This window comes from Gouania willdenowi, chromosome 9 (assembly GCF_900634775.1).
Source record: "Gouania willdenowi chromosome 9, fGouWil2.1, whole genome shotgun sequence".
Taxonomy (NCBI): Eukaryota; Metazoa; Chordata; class Actinopteri; order Blenniiformes; family Gobiesocidae; genus Gouania; species Gouania willdenowi.
Window position 1 is genome coordinate 24,150,998 of NC_041052.1, and position 14,082 is coordinate 24,165,079.

General features: G+C 39.6%; 1 protein-coding gene across 1 annotated transcript in view; it reads left to right on the top strand.

The window, feature by feature from the left end:
• The window catches only part of gapvd1 (GTPase activating protein and VPS9 domains 1), a 748,782-nt gene that overhangs the window by 459,344 nt on the left and 275,356 nt on the right, over nt 1–14,082 (top strand). The window lies entirely within an intron of this gene.

Genomic DNA, 14,082 nt, shown 5'->3' on the forward strand with positions numbered 1-14,082 from the left:
TTTTTTGAAACGTATAAATAACATAGGATTAAACATTGGGTAAAATCTGTGAATTATTTTTGAAAGATACTTCTCTTACCTTGTTATTTATTATATATCTAGCTGGCAGGGTCCAAATATTTTTCCAGTTAAGGTTATTTATACATGAGTTCCGATAAGATATGACATAAAGAGATGATACAACATCTTTTTGAAATAAAAAGCGTATTCAATGGTTACTGTTGCGTGTTGAAGAAAAGCAAATTGGACCAATTTCAGTTTTAGTGGGATCAATGGGTAATAATGTTGGTTTCTGTCCTGCTGTACTTTTAGATAACATAATTACATCAGCAGGGATCACATTTATAATAAAGTTAAATTCAGTAATAGAAATGATTAAACTATGTTTTGAGATTAAATTACGATATGTCATTAAAGCTGTGGTATGTAGAATCGTGAGGCACTCCATGTTCCCTCCTCCCCTTCTGAACGAACCTCACCGATCTTCTTGTGCACCCACACATTGTGGAACTCTTTGCTACTGTTTTCTCCATAAAGACTAGACGAGGGACAGTCCCATGGCATTATATTCCAGCTGAAGTCTCTAATGCGGTTTTTGGAACAGCGGTTACATGGCAAAGCAAGAGGAAAAAGGAAGACCGAGGTGGAAAAGCAACGGAATCATGGCACAAACGTGTTCAGGAGGAACTGAGTCCGTGGAGTCGGTGTGTGCGGAGGACTGCGAGCGATCCACTTTCAGCCAGCGCAGTCCGCCCCGAGTCAGAGAGAGAGTGATATCAGACGAAATAGCTTATTAAATATGTTCTAAGGTGGAAAAAAGAGACCCAATTCATCTGCAATGTGGATGGAGTGTGTCTGCTCTGATCAGTTGCTTTCCTTGCAGACTCGGTGTTGTTTGGTGGTACGTCAGAGTTTATCCCTGAAGTGCCTTCCAGTAAATTGTATGATGATTTGACAAGGATGGACAATGTTGTTTGGTCCCAAGCGATGCACAGAATCCAGGATGAGGTCCATGTTTTCTTTCCAGTGTGGAGCAATCTTCCCAATGATGTCCTTGATGATTTGACGTCTGTTTTCATCCTTTTCGTCCTTCAGATTATTTAGTCTCAAATTTCCTCTTTTTTTGTACCGTTCTATCTCTGAACTTCTCCTCTCCAGCTCAGTGTTTTTCTTTGGGAGTTGTTTCACTTCAATTTCCAATGCTTTGTTTTTTTTTCCCTTGCATCCTTTGATTTCAGCTAAAATAAATTAAACTGCTTTAGTGACGTCCATCATACCTTGAAGTGTTCCAATCGCAGCCAGGATAACATGAGAGGAATCTCCACTCTGAACTTCCATTGTCGTGTGCACCTTTGCTCTTTGTTTTTCTGTGGAAGTTGGAGGGTGTTTGAAGTACTGCTTTTCTTTTATTGGTTGGAAAGCGCCACATCCTACTGTGTTGTGTCTGAGGTATTTGTCATTCCCCGCACTACATGCCATGACATGGTCCACATGACCAGCAAAGCCATCAAGGGGATTTTCCTCAGGACCATCTGCTTCCCCATCAACGCTGAGCTGCAGGAAATTGGGGCTGGTTTTGAACAACTTTCAGGTTCCAGGCTTTCAGGAGAGTAGCTGGGAGCATCGATAAGACCAGGTGGCGGTCCATCTTCCTGAAGGCCCTGAAGGTGAAGGTGAAGGTGGACTTTGTACCCGATCTCATTGTTGCGTGCCTTTTTCTGCACAACCACTGCACAAGGAATGGTGAAATCATAGCCAGAGGTTGTGGAGTAGGATGATGGAGAGGACGTTGAGGCTCCTGTGCCAGTCCAGCAGTCTGAGGACGGACTCAGGGACCGCCTTGCTGCTGCAGTGTCTGCCCCAAATTGCACTGACCCTGTGCTGATAGAATATGATTATTGTTAATAATTCATTATGTGACTGTTGATTTTCAGCCTGGTTCAAAGCATGTAAATTGTTTTAAGTTTGTTCCCATTAATATTTCTCACATTCTCTGTAAATAGTTCGTTAATTTCAGCATTTTTGTTCCTGTTATATCATCACAAAATTGTGAGTAATAATAAATTATATATTTAATTTTTTGGTATTTAATATGATACCTATCATATAATTATTAATTTATTAAAGTTTGGCTATTTTTTTTCTGCAAATCCATACATAGTTATAAATTCTGAGTTGAGTTGTTGTTATAGGTTAAAAGAGAAAGGAATTCACTCAAAAAAGCTAAACTAAAGCTTTGTTCCTTAGGTTTTGATCTCAGGATATGAAGTTTATATTGGCTCTCTTCAGTGGTTACTAAGAGAGCTACAGGTTATATGAGGACTAGAATAGTTAACAGCACATAAATAACTAAAAATTGTCTTCCACAAAGGCACACACGTGTTCAAAGTTTGGGTAATTGTTTTTTATTAATCAGATTGAAATATAATTCCTCAATATTTTGTTCCTTAAATGTGTTTCATACTTTTTTTATTCTTCTAAAAACAGAGCTAATCTGCATTCACATCCTCCATGAAACAGAAGTCACTGACATAACTTACATACATAATATATATATATATATATATATATATATATATATATATATATATATATATATATATATATATATTCGACAATTAGATCTAATATTATGAAGAAACCAATGCAAATGCTTTTTTATATTTTTTTAAAACAAATTAACTAAAACAAAAACAACGACAATAAAAAAACATCTTGCGATATTAATCTTGAGTAATTAAATTATTATCATTAATAAAATTAAAGAAAGCGTCTAGAGATGCGTTTAAAGTAGTCATAGCCGCCAGGGACTATGGGCACTACATTGCCGGACAATTTCTGGACTTTAAGTCACATGGTGCATCTATCATGTGACCTTAACTGGCCAATGAGGGGTGCTGCAAATGCATTAGTGTTTAAATTAATTTACAAATTAAATTATCTGTGCTCTTTGAAGTGAACAGAGAGTCTTCAAAACTCAATGGTATTTATGTGTTTTATTGTGACACTTTATCTAAAATAAACAAGACTCAAAAGATGCTAAAGAGATTAGCTTTAGCGGTAGCATAAATTCTGCTTCATTTGGAACCGTTGCTATGGTGATTTGGAGCTTTTTTTGTTTGTTCTTTTTCTAAAAGTAGCTCACTTTCAAGTAGAACTTCAGTTCGACTTTCATCTTGTGAGGAGACAACACATACAGCAGTTCACAACTTGAGAAGCCAACATTTTCTTTGGAAAAACAACTCATAAAATGGCTAAAAGAACGCCACCAACGGGTCGACGCCGTTTTGAGGAAACTGAGAATCCTAAGAAAGATTCATCTGAGTCTGTTGCCTCCTAAAATCCAGTGATGGCTACACTGAAAAACCCCTAAACTGGACAAAAGTTGTTTTCCTTCTGAATCCACACGACCTTCCATCCATAGTCCTCATGGATCTTCTGAAACACCAGAAAGTCTGTTAGAGAAACAGTAGCAGACAACAAGGCTCACAACCCACAGTATGTTCCAGAGAGTCTGTGCTTGGATAATGAGGACAAAACACTTCACTCCTTGGCTCTCAGGAGATGGAAATGATTAACCTGCAAACGTCTTACAGGTCCAAAATTACACTTCAGTGCTTGACCAACAGAGGAGGAAGAAAATGCCACCTTAAATTGTCTCTGATCCAGTCCCAACAAGCATTAGAGACCACAGAACCAGTGGGACAAAGACAAGGCCAGGTTTATTGGACACACAGAAGGAAACGAGAACATGTTTGAGCAACAACGAGAGAGATGATGTGACCTACCTCAAACAGACAGTGGATAAATCATCAGAAGACTTTAAGGTGCTGAAGGAGCAGTGGGCGACAGAAAAAGATGCTCATCAACAGCAAACCAATCTGCTCATTAAACGCAAAGAAGAGGAAATCTGCCGCCTCAGCGTTTTATGGGAAACGGCTGAGCGTACGGTCTCCATCCAAGCTCTGAACTGGAAAACAAAACTATCTGGAGGCTGAAAATGTAAACATGATTCAACCTTGACGGTCTCTCTCACCACTGATCAAGAAAAGCTTGAAGAAAACAAGAGACAATTGCAAGCAACGAACAACGTCCAAAAACAGGACAAGGAGCTGATCCACTTTCTTCAGACCAAGCTGAAGAAGAAGGAAGAAGAACTTCAAGACCAACGCGTTCAGGCCATAAAAGAGCAGAAAAATCTTCAACTTCAACTCCAACAACAGAGGGAGAAGAATGCCTTTGCTTCACTTGAAATTGATCTGTTAAAAACAATGCTCAGCATGAACAGGAGTGAACCTGAGAAAGATCCTCCAAAAAGGAAATCTGTGTTTAGGCGGTTCATCAACTCTCTGACGAAGCGATGGCAGAGGAGGTAAAAGAGCTCTTCATGGATATCAGCAGCTAGAAGATACAGACTTGGAGCAAAATCTGGACTGGAAGTTTAGTTTAATACTGACTAGTAGAGTTTATTAGCCTGATCAGATTCCAATGTCTGTCTGCATAATTCAAGTGCATTTTGAGTCAGATTTTATTGTTTTTGCATCAGTTTTCTTTGACTTTTCATCTCCATCCTGACTATATTCTGTAAAAAATAAAAATATAAATCTATTTAAAAAATGCTTATATTTGTGGAGGCTTGCAAGGACACTGTTTACATGCATACAAGACACGGGAAAGTTTGACACTCCATCAAATTTCTGTTAAAAAAAAAGGGGAAAGAAGCATTACTGGTGGATGTAGCAACACCTAATCAGAATACAACAGCCACTTACTTCAGATTTAAGTTTATTTCAGAATGGCCATTTTCATTTGGAATTAGGTGTTTACAAGGACAGTTTAAAAAACATTTAACTTTTATTCTGAATGAAAGGGGAATTTAAGCTCTTATGTAAACGTGGCCACTGATGGGATTTCATCATTTAAAACCCAAAACACAAGAAAGGGAAATGACCTGATGAGAGTGTACACACATTACACACGCATCTGAATAAACAATGCCAGCAAAAGGTAAAGCCACTCTGTAATAGCCAAATCCACCACTTGGCTACCTTGATGGGTTTTAAAGGGCTGAGTGGCTGACGCGCCACCGTGTACACCTTTTCAATGTCCGGTTGACATAAATCACGCACAACTTCTTGATATATGCTAATTTCCTCTTTATGTTATGCTTAATTGATTCCGAACCAATGTGTCCATCAAACCATCAGTTCACCTTGACCTCTGCTCTTCCCATGGTATAGCACCAAACAGTGTTCGTGGTATTTCTGGTGTTGCAGTAATGCGGTCAGAAACCGTTTGACCTCCACCCCGTCAAGCAACAAACCCTTGTTCCGGAAGTGGAATCACATATATAGTCTGACACGCTCATTTAAGACCCACACTTGTATATAGCCATAAAATGGCCATTACACACTCATTAAACCTCAGAATGATCAAACTATAGTGATGGAAATACTGACTCCTGGTGCAACTCTACAAAGATATATTGTTCTTGTCGTGTTCATCTCTTTCTGTATTATTATATATTTTTACAAATGATCACACTAAAGAATTTTTTCTCCCAGAAATAGAAATTATTGTAAATATTTATTATCAGCTGGATTTCTCAACTATAATTGACAGATAAAGTTCCTCCCAGTACACTGAATTAACATAATGCTTTGGTTATACACTTTAATTTAATCATTCAAAAAAATTTCACAGTCAAATCTGTATGTTTTAGAAATCAAAAACAATATTAAATAATATCAAAAAACTAACACACTATGTTGGCTTATTTAACATTTCAGAGCAAATTCTTGTCAAATGTTTTTTAGTCATTTATACAGTCATGTTAATGAGTCAATATAGAGCCAATCTACATTTAATTCTTTCATTAGCTTATTGTATTTAGTATATTAGTTCTTTCAGGAAAATGTTTTATTAAAAAATATTTGGTGTTTAGGATAAAATCAATCATAAACTAATAATTTATTAAAGTGTTTGGAGTAAGACGGGTGAGGATCAGAACAGAACATTGCACCTCAAATCATGACTGACTGTGTAAATACGCCCGAGTCCTCCTAAGAACGCCCCCACCTCCTGGAGACGCCTCGGACCTTTTCTCACCAGCCGAGTTACCGCTCACCGCTCCACAGCAGAGCCCCTCCCCCTCCCATGTTCTCTCCCTTTGTTCAGCCCACAGCACCCGCCTCCGCAGATTTAGCTTTTCATTTACTTATTTGAAATACTTTTGTAAGAAACCCATGGCTTATGTTGTCTGTACCATTAATGTATGCATTAAAATAAGTAGATCCTGGTTTAGCTTTGCTAGTCACAAGTGCCTCCTTTCCTCTGATAACTTGTGAGATTGTTCTCCCTGATTTGTTATGATTTTTTGCAATCTATAAAACTCCAAATGTGTCTCACTGTTTGACTGATTGGTACGGCCAAAAACACGGCAATAGTTCACCATTTCACCTCGAAATTCTGGATTTTCTTGTCTGCGTGCTGTTTTTAGACCTGCTGCTTTATCTCCAAAATGGCGGCTTTCGGGTTGATGATGCGCCTCGAAAACCTTCTATAGCGCCAGCAGCAGCAGCAGCACGAGTAAGCCTGTGTGTGTGTGTGTGTCGGTGACAGGGAAAAGAGATCTCTGTCCTTACGTTAGCATTCCTCACTTTGAAAATCATTCTAATGTATTGTAGCGATGTAAAAATGTAGAAATTAACCAAGTCATACCTGTCAAGTATCCCGTTTTGGCCGGAAAACTCCTGTATTTTACCCCTCTTTCCCGCTATCTTCCCGTATTAGTATTTTCCCGTAAATATCCCTTATTTTAATGTAATAATAAATAAAAGATGGCTTACTAAACTGAACGCCGTCACTAGCCTCGCGAGAACTGCCACCTGAAATGGACTGGGTGTCAGTTATCGCGAGATTAGTGCAGACAGCGGCAACAAACCCGGAAATAACTCAGAAAAGAGTTGATGAATGAAGTCGTTCTGGTGAAAAAAACAAAGACCTGGTGTAAATTGTAAAATGTTACAGAGAGTTTACCTTCATAAAGACCATCAGGATGGGACACAGTTACACGTTCTGTCAGATTAGTAACTGAGATTTTAGCGTCTACCACAGGGGGAAGGAATGATGTAAGTCACCATGTAAAATTAGCAAACGTCACATATATACACTACATGCTTTCAAAAAGTGTTAAAGAATGTAAAGTCTGCAACAAATGTGTATAATAAGTCATTAGTGAATACCAGAGAACCACATGAGTGAGCATGATAAATTAAAAGAAAATATACAACAAAAATAAAATGTTAATGTCTAACTTAAAGACAAGCAACGTGGAATTAACAGTAAATATGCAACGTGTTGACTTGTATATAAACTGTAAGTATATTAAATAAACATATGTGATTCATATACACATTTATGTTTTTATTTAGGCTGTTTTATAATTCAGGAATTTGGGCTGGGTGATATATCGAGATTCAAGATGTATCAAGTTTTCTATTTTGGCGATAAAGAAAACTATAATATTTCATATATCTATATATAAATATATATGTATATATTATAGCTTATTATGTGTCAAATACTAGTTTTAGGAGTCGCTGCTTTTACTTCTGAGAACAACATGTAAAGCTCAGTTAGATTAATTTCTGAATACACATATTGATCAGCTGTTTGTTAATAAATGTGTCTGTGTAGCATTTTGCATCAGCAAATTTAACCCATAATTGTCTTTCTGGTCAGATTTTATTTGATAAAAGTATATAGATTTATATCATACGTTACCATTTTGATAAAATATATTGAGATAAGCCCAGCCCTAGTAGGAATGTTCACAGCATTTCAGTTGTTAATAAAGGTCGACCTATCACATAACTGTATTTAGTAAGTGGTTGAAGTGGGAATTTCAGATTTCTTGTACACTTATCTTAAAATATAAGGGATACTGTAGCTTGGTTGGGTGGGTGGGTTGGCTGAAAAATTCTCTTATTTTCAAATCCAAAACTTGACAGGGAGGAACCAAATACAGCGCACAGAAAAGCAGCGGTAAACAACATCCATGTGTGTTTGTATGAGTACTGAAGGGGGCGTGTTTATGTTTGCGTCAGACAAGCTTGGAGTTTCTTAAATGACTGATTTATAAGGTGCGACAGGTGTCGTGGGGCTGCTTTCTTTTTTTCTCAACCTAAGAGAGGAGTTAGAGACTAAGTCTGGTTTTCTTTTCTTGAAAGAAGCAGATTTTTACTTTTACAGGAAACTTGTGCTTCAGTATCAGATGTGTCATTCTGGAGAAGTCAATAGAGGGTTTTCACGGTGCGTCATCAACTGCGTCATCCACCCTGAAGGTGACATATTGGCAATATTCAGTAGGTAAACAAAGCGCACGCACACAAGCAAATCCTGAATATCGAGAGGAAATAGTGAATTATTGCGAAAAACATTTGGAGTTTTATAGACTTCCAAAAGTTATAACGAATCAGGGAGAACAATGTCAAAAGTCATCAGAGGAAAGGAGGTGCCTGTGGCTAGCAAAGCTAAACTAGGACGTACGAGGCAAAAATCTGAAAAACATCCAAATTCCTTCAGCCCATTTCGTGTCAGGTAAGTGAATTTAAACTTTGATATTGATAAGTGCTGTAGACTGTGGTCTGTGGACTAATGCATATCAAACTGGAGGTCATTGAAATGAAAAACTCTTGGCTAACATTACATTTTGGGTATCCATGAATCATGATATCATAAAGTTAAGGTTAGGTTGATTAAAGATATTATTGCATTACATACTTTGGCCTTCACGACACATCTGTCGTTGATGACTTAATACTGCATCTCCCTCACCCATCCACAAAACATCTGGTTATAGGCCTCCAAACTTCTATAAGATTTAAGGTCTTCTGCTGTGTATGGGCTTGGCGAGAAAACCTAGTAGTCGACGATATCTGGATACATAATAGACAGAAGACTCTCCGGGTCGTCATTGATCCAAGGGAGCCGACTCAAATAGATCTGCGCCATCAAAAAAGCATAGTTTTTCCAAATATTGTGTCCTTTCCTGCAGACCAAGTCCTTCCCTGTATGCCTTTGTATCTATAACACATTATGAGGAGCTTTTCTGTGGTTTATCCATCGCAGTGGTTATCTCCGTGTGCCTCCAACATGTAGTGTTTACCCCCGAGTGCCGCCAAAATGGCTGGGCATCCGGGTTACTGCCCAGAATGTGACGTCAGTGAAAACCCTCTTTGGGGAAAATATATATATATATATATATATATATTTTTTTGTAGTAATAGATCAGCAGGGGTCACTATACTAAAGGGAAACTTGAGAGGGAAAATCATCAAACATATCACTGACAATAATGGTTGATGGTTTTATTGATTGTGAAAATGATAATGCTGTGTTTATTTTGGTAAATATCTATACAAAAAATGATTAAAAAAACGAATATAACTTTATTTCAAACCACTGAAAGCAAAGTGAAAACCTGGTTGTCTAACTTTCCCGCAGCCAAAATCATATGGGGCGGGGACTTTAACACTGTAATGAATGTCAGGGATGATAGATGGCCTCCCAAAGTTGTAAAGGCAAATTAATTAAATAAAATATGTAACAGGATGGACTTAAGTGACCTGAAACTTAAATTCACTTACATTTCCTTGATATTATGAACAATTGTTATTTCAGTAGAAGTTCAGTTTTTTCATCAGTTTGAGATTAAAAATGTAATGTCATCATCATGTAATATAAGCATGGGAATATTGTACATTTGTATTCATGTGTATTTTGAGGGGCTGAGATATCTACAACTGAATTATTTTTGTAATTTACTCAATGATAAATGTTTTTTCTGTAATCTTGACTTTCTCCTGTGGGCAGAATTAGATGCTCTATAGCAGTGGTTCCCTGGGAGGGAGGTGTGTCTGTGTGCGCTCACAGCTGATACTATATCGTCTTCGTGTCCAAATTTCGACTGATTTTTCTGCTACTTCTAAAATTTTGATTTGAGGGCGCAAGACATTTATTTGAGGGGGCGTTGCCCCCTCTGGCCCCTGCGTAGAGCCACCCTCGATTTAACTTTTTCTTTTAACCATTCAGCCAAAGTCATTTTTGTCTCTTCAGTCAGGACTCAAAGCGCAGCAGTCGTATTAATAATCCTTTTAAACTTTGCTCGTCCATGTCGTCATGAAACATGTGTTCACTTCTACCAGGACTGAATCATAACACAACATAACCACTAGAGCGGACATGGGCTCGTCTGTAAAAGGTTGCATTTACAGACCTTAGAGTCACTGTTAGCTTACCAATAAACAGGAAGAGATTCATCACCTTTATAATAAGTGCTGACTAAGCCACTGGGAGTGAGGCCCAAGGCCAGCACAGACTGACTTGATAATAATGTATCATGTTTTTCTGCAGTCAGTGTCTTCTCCTCGTCCTTCTCTCTCTGCTCTGTTTCAAGTGTCATGAAGCTGATGATGGTAGTTCCTGATCTGTGGTTCACGGCTCAACTAGTCTGAGACACTCTGATGTTCTATCTCTCTATCCTGTTCTGTTGGTCCTTCTGTCCACTAACCCCAACCAGTCCACGCAGATGGCTGCCACCTCTGAAGCTGCTTCTAACGGAGATTTCTTCCTGTTAAAAGGGAGTTGTTTCTTCCCACTGTCGCTAAATGTTTGTTCATGTGGAACTTGTTGGGTTTTTTCTTTCTTATTATGAATTTTATATTTTGATAAGCGCATTGAGATGATTTTGTTGTAAATTGCGCTATACAAATAAAGTTGAAATGAAATTGAAATACCCTTATGTGCACTTGTGTTTTTAAAACATGAACAATGTTTCACTACAACACAGGGGAAAACTAATTTTCCAAAATGTACTGGTGCATCAAAATCATTTTGTAACTAAACATTGTTACGGTGAAATATGCGGTTACCTCGTCTTTGGCTTGTAAACACCCTCTGCGTTGGCAAATGATGGAGAGACGAAAGAGATGAATTAATATAAAATGATTTATTCTGAACTAAATAAAAAAGGTACAAAGTGAACGGACAAAGAGGCACCCTCTACAGATAATTCAAGAACCAACAGAATGTTATTTTTAATCATAATTAATATTCTCATTCATATAAACCATTATCAACTACCTTTATCCTCCTACAAATGTTATTCATTCTATGCAATATACCTCTTCACTTCAAGGTGAGTATAAGACTTCAACAGATGGCTTTAAACATATGAGGTTTAGAACCTCAGTAAGTTATCTCTGTAGCTCAGCTGTTGGAATGTTGATTAACTTGTGATCCCTGAAGTTTCTTTGTTCTAAGGCTAAAGCCATAGACTCCTCCCGTTGGTCTCCAGTTTCCTGTCATATTATATATGCCTTTTTTGGCTGGGACTCTTCAGAGTAAATCTGACCCCGGCTGCTCTCACTGGGCTTCTGTCTCGGCCCTGTTCTTTTGATTCTGCTTGTGTTAATAAACTTTGTATTATTATGCAAGCCAGTTTCGTCGACGACCTTTTTTCCACATTACACCTTTTTCATCCTCCACATCATCAGCTGGGAAACCACGACAATATGAATAAACATAATTAACTAATTTTGCCTAAAAATACTGATTTCATTTAAAATTCCCTTTTCACTACTATGCCATTGGCACATTAGATTTAGAAATTAATAACAGCTCTCCACATGTAATTATCAGATTAGACACAATAAGTGAAATTCTCCCAGAGCATGTTTCTACTGCTCTATATTCCATTGGCAGCAGGTTTTAAACAGCAATATTTATTTTGAAGAATTTACAGCTATAGTTTTTAAACCAGTGAATAAAACCCGTAACATCACTTTTTATCTGATTCAGTCTGTGTATCATTAACTCACTCAGTGCCATTGATGAGATAGCTCGTCATTTCAAATCCAAACGCTCAGTGCCATTGACGAGATATCTCGTCATTTCAAATCCAAACGCTCAGTGCCATTGACGAGATAACTCGTCATTTGCATTTTTTTTAGAGATTACTAGAAAACACCCTGGCGGAGGTCCCTCATCAATATCTAAGCTGTGGGGTGATGTAGTGACCAACTGTGTCTTGAAGATGGCAGCACTGCACATTAGATGAGAGATTAGCCACTGATGCTACCCAGCAAACAGGAAGAAGCAGGAGAAGAAGGGAGATTATGGCGCTACAGTGATATCGTGACGTATCCAGCAGCTCACAGCTCCACATACTAACACAGAATATGTGTGGACCTGAGTGGATTATTGATAATGTTGTGATCGTGAGATAAAACCATCAACTAACCGGGCCAAATGGATATATGTTATTCTCAACAGGATAAGTCAAATTCAGAGACAAATTTCACTGCAAGGTTACATTGTATGTGACATTACATGAGTGGTTCTCAACCTTTGTTGTGTTGTGACTCTATTTTATATATTTTTTTTTCTTTCTCGAACTAGGCTGGCCCTATTAAGGCCTGGTGGAGGACTTTGTGGAGTGGAGTCAGCAGAACAAGCTCCTGCTGAACTCAACTAAAACCAAGGATTTTATTGTTTTTAACTTCTTAAATTCTGTAGATCCTGCTGTTTGTGTGAATGTGAGGAACAGACTGATGCACAATTTCATTCAGGATCAATAAAGTATTTATCGATCTTTCTAGTATTTATATCTCTATATATCTATCTATTTATATCTCTATATCTATCTATACATCATCTATCTATCTATCCATCCATCTAAAACACTCACTACCCAACAATATTCAGATCAAATATCAGATCAAACGGTTCACATAAGTTCATTCTGACTTTATTTAATACAAAGATGTTCTCTATCGTATCGAGACTGTCTCTCCACCCAGTTACATATTCCATATGTACGGGGACTGATCCCACTGGGACAGTTGACGTGGATATTTCTTTAAGACACACCACCACGTGGCCCATGCACGGGCTTAAAAGCCCCAGGTGTGCATGCAATCACTGATTCATTGATTTCCACTCTGGCAGTAGGAGACGTGAGAGACAGACGTGTGAGGGAGATTAGCCCTTACCGTGTGTGGGAGTAGGAGTCGGTCTCCGGGCCCCTCTTGGGATCGCTTGTCTGCCCTTTATTCTCAGGTAGTGAAATTGGCAAAGGGGTACCGTAGGGCGTATTACACGATCCGCTCTGCTAAGGTGATCTCTGCGGATGCATCCGTGACGGGATGGGGCGCGGTCCATGAAGGCGAAGGTGCCAGCGGAAGCTGGACTGGTGCCTGGATGGCCCGGCATATCAATGTCTTGGAGCTGAGGGCCATCTTTTTGGCTCTTCGGCACTTCAAACTCAGCTTGCATGGCCGTCACGTACTTGTGAGAACGGACAGCACAGCGGTGGCGGCCTACATCAACAGGCAAGGGGGCCTGGGTTCCCCGGGCCTTTGCAGGGTGGCACACAGTCTGTGGACATGGGCAGGCACGAGGTTCCTGTCACTCAGAGCCATGCATGTGCCCGGGCTGGTGAACCTGGGGGCGGCACCTCCTTTGGGGAACTTGAGCTGGGTACCAGTCCAAAGTGACCAGGGGCTCGAAGGGTCCCAGTCGCAAGGCAGGTGCAGTCGCCACTCTCCCGGGGCCGGGCCCCCCCTGGAGAGCAGGTCCGCCCCCAGGTTCACCAGCCCGGGCACATGCATGGCTCTGAGTGACAGGAACCTCGTGCCTGCCCATGTCCACAGACTGTGTGCCACCCTGCAAAGGCTCGGGGAACCCAGGCCCCCTTGCCTGTTGATGTAGGCCGCCGCCGCTGTGCTGTCCGTTCTCACAAGTACGTGACGGCAATGCAAGCTGAGTTCGAAGTGCCGAAGAGCCAAAAAGATGGCCCTCAGCTCCAAGACATTGATATGCCGGGCCATCCAGGCACCAGTCCAGCTTCCGCTGGCACCTTCGCCTTCGTGGACCGCGCCCCATCCCGTCACGGATGCATCCGCAGAGATCACCTTAGCAGAGCGGATCGTGTAATACGCCCTACGGTACCCCTTCGCCAATTTCACTACCTGAGAATAAAGGGCAGACAAGCGATCCCGAGAGGGGCCCGGAGACCGA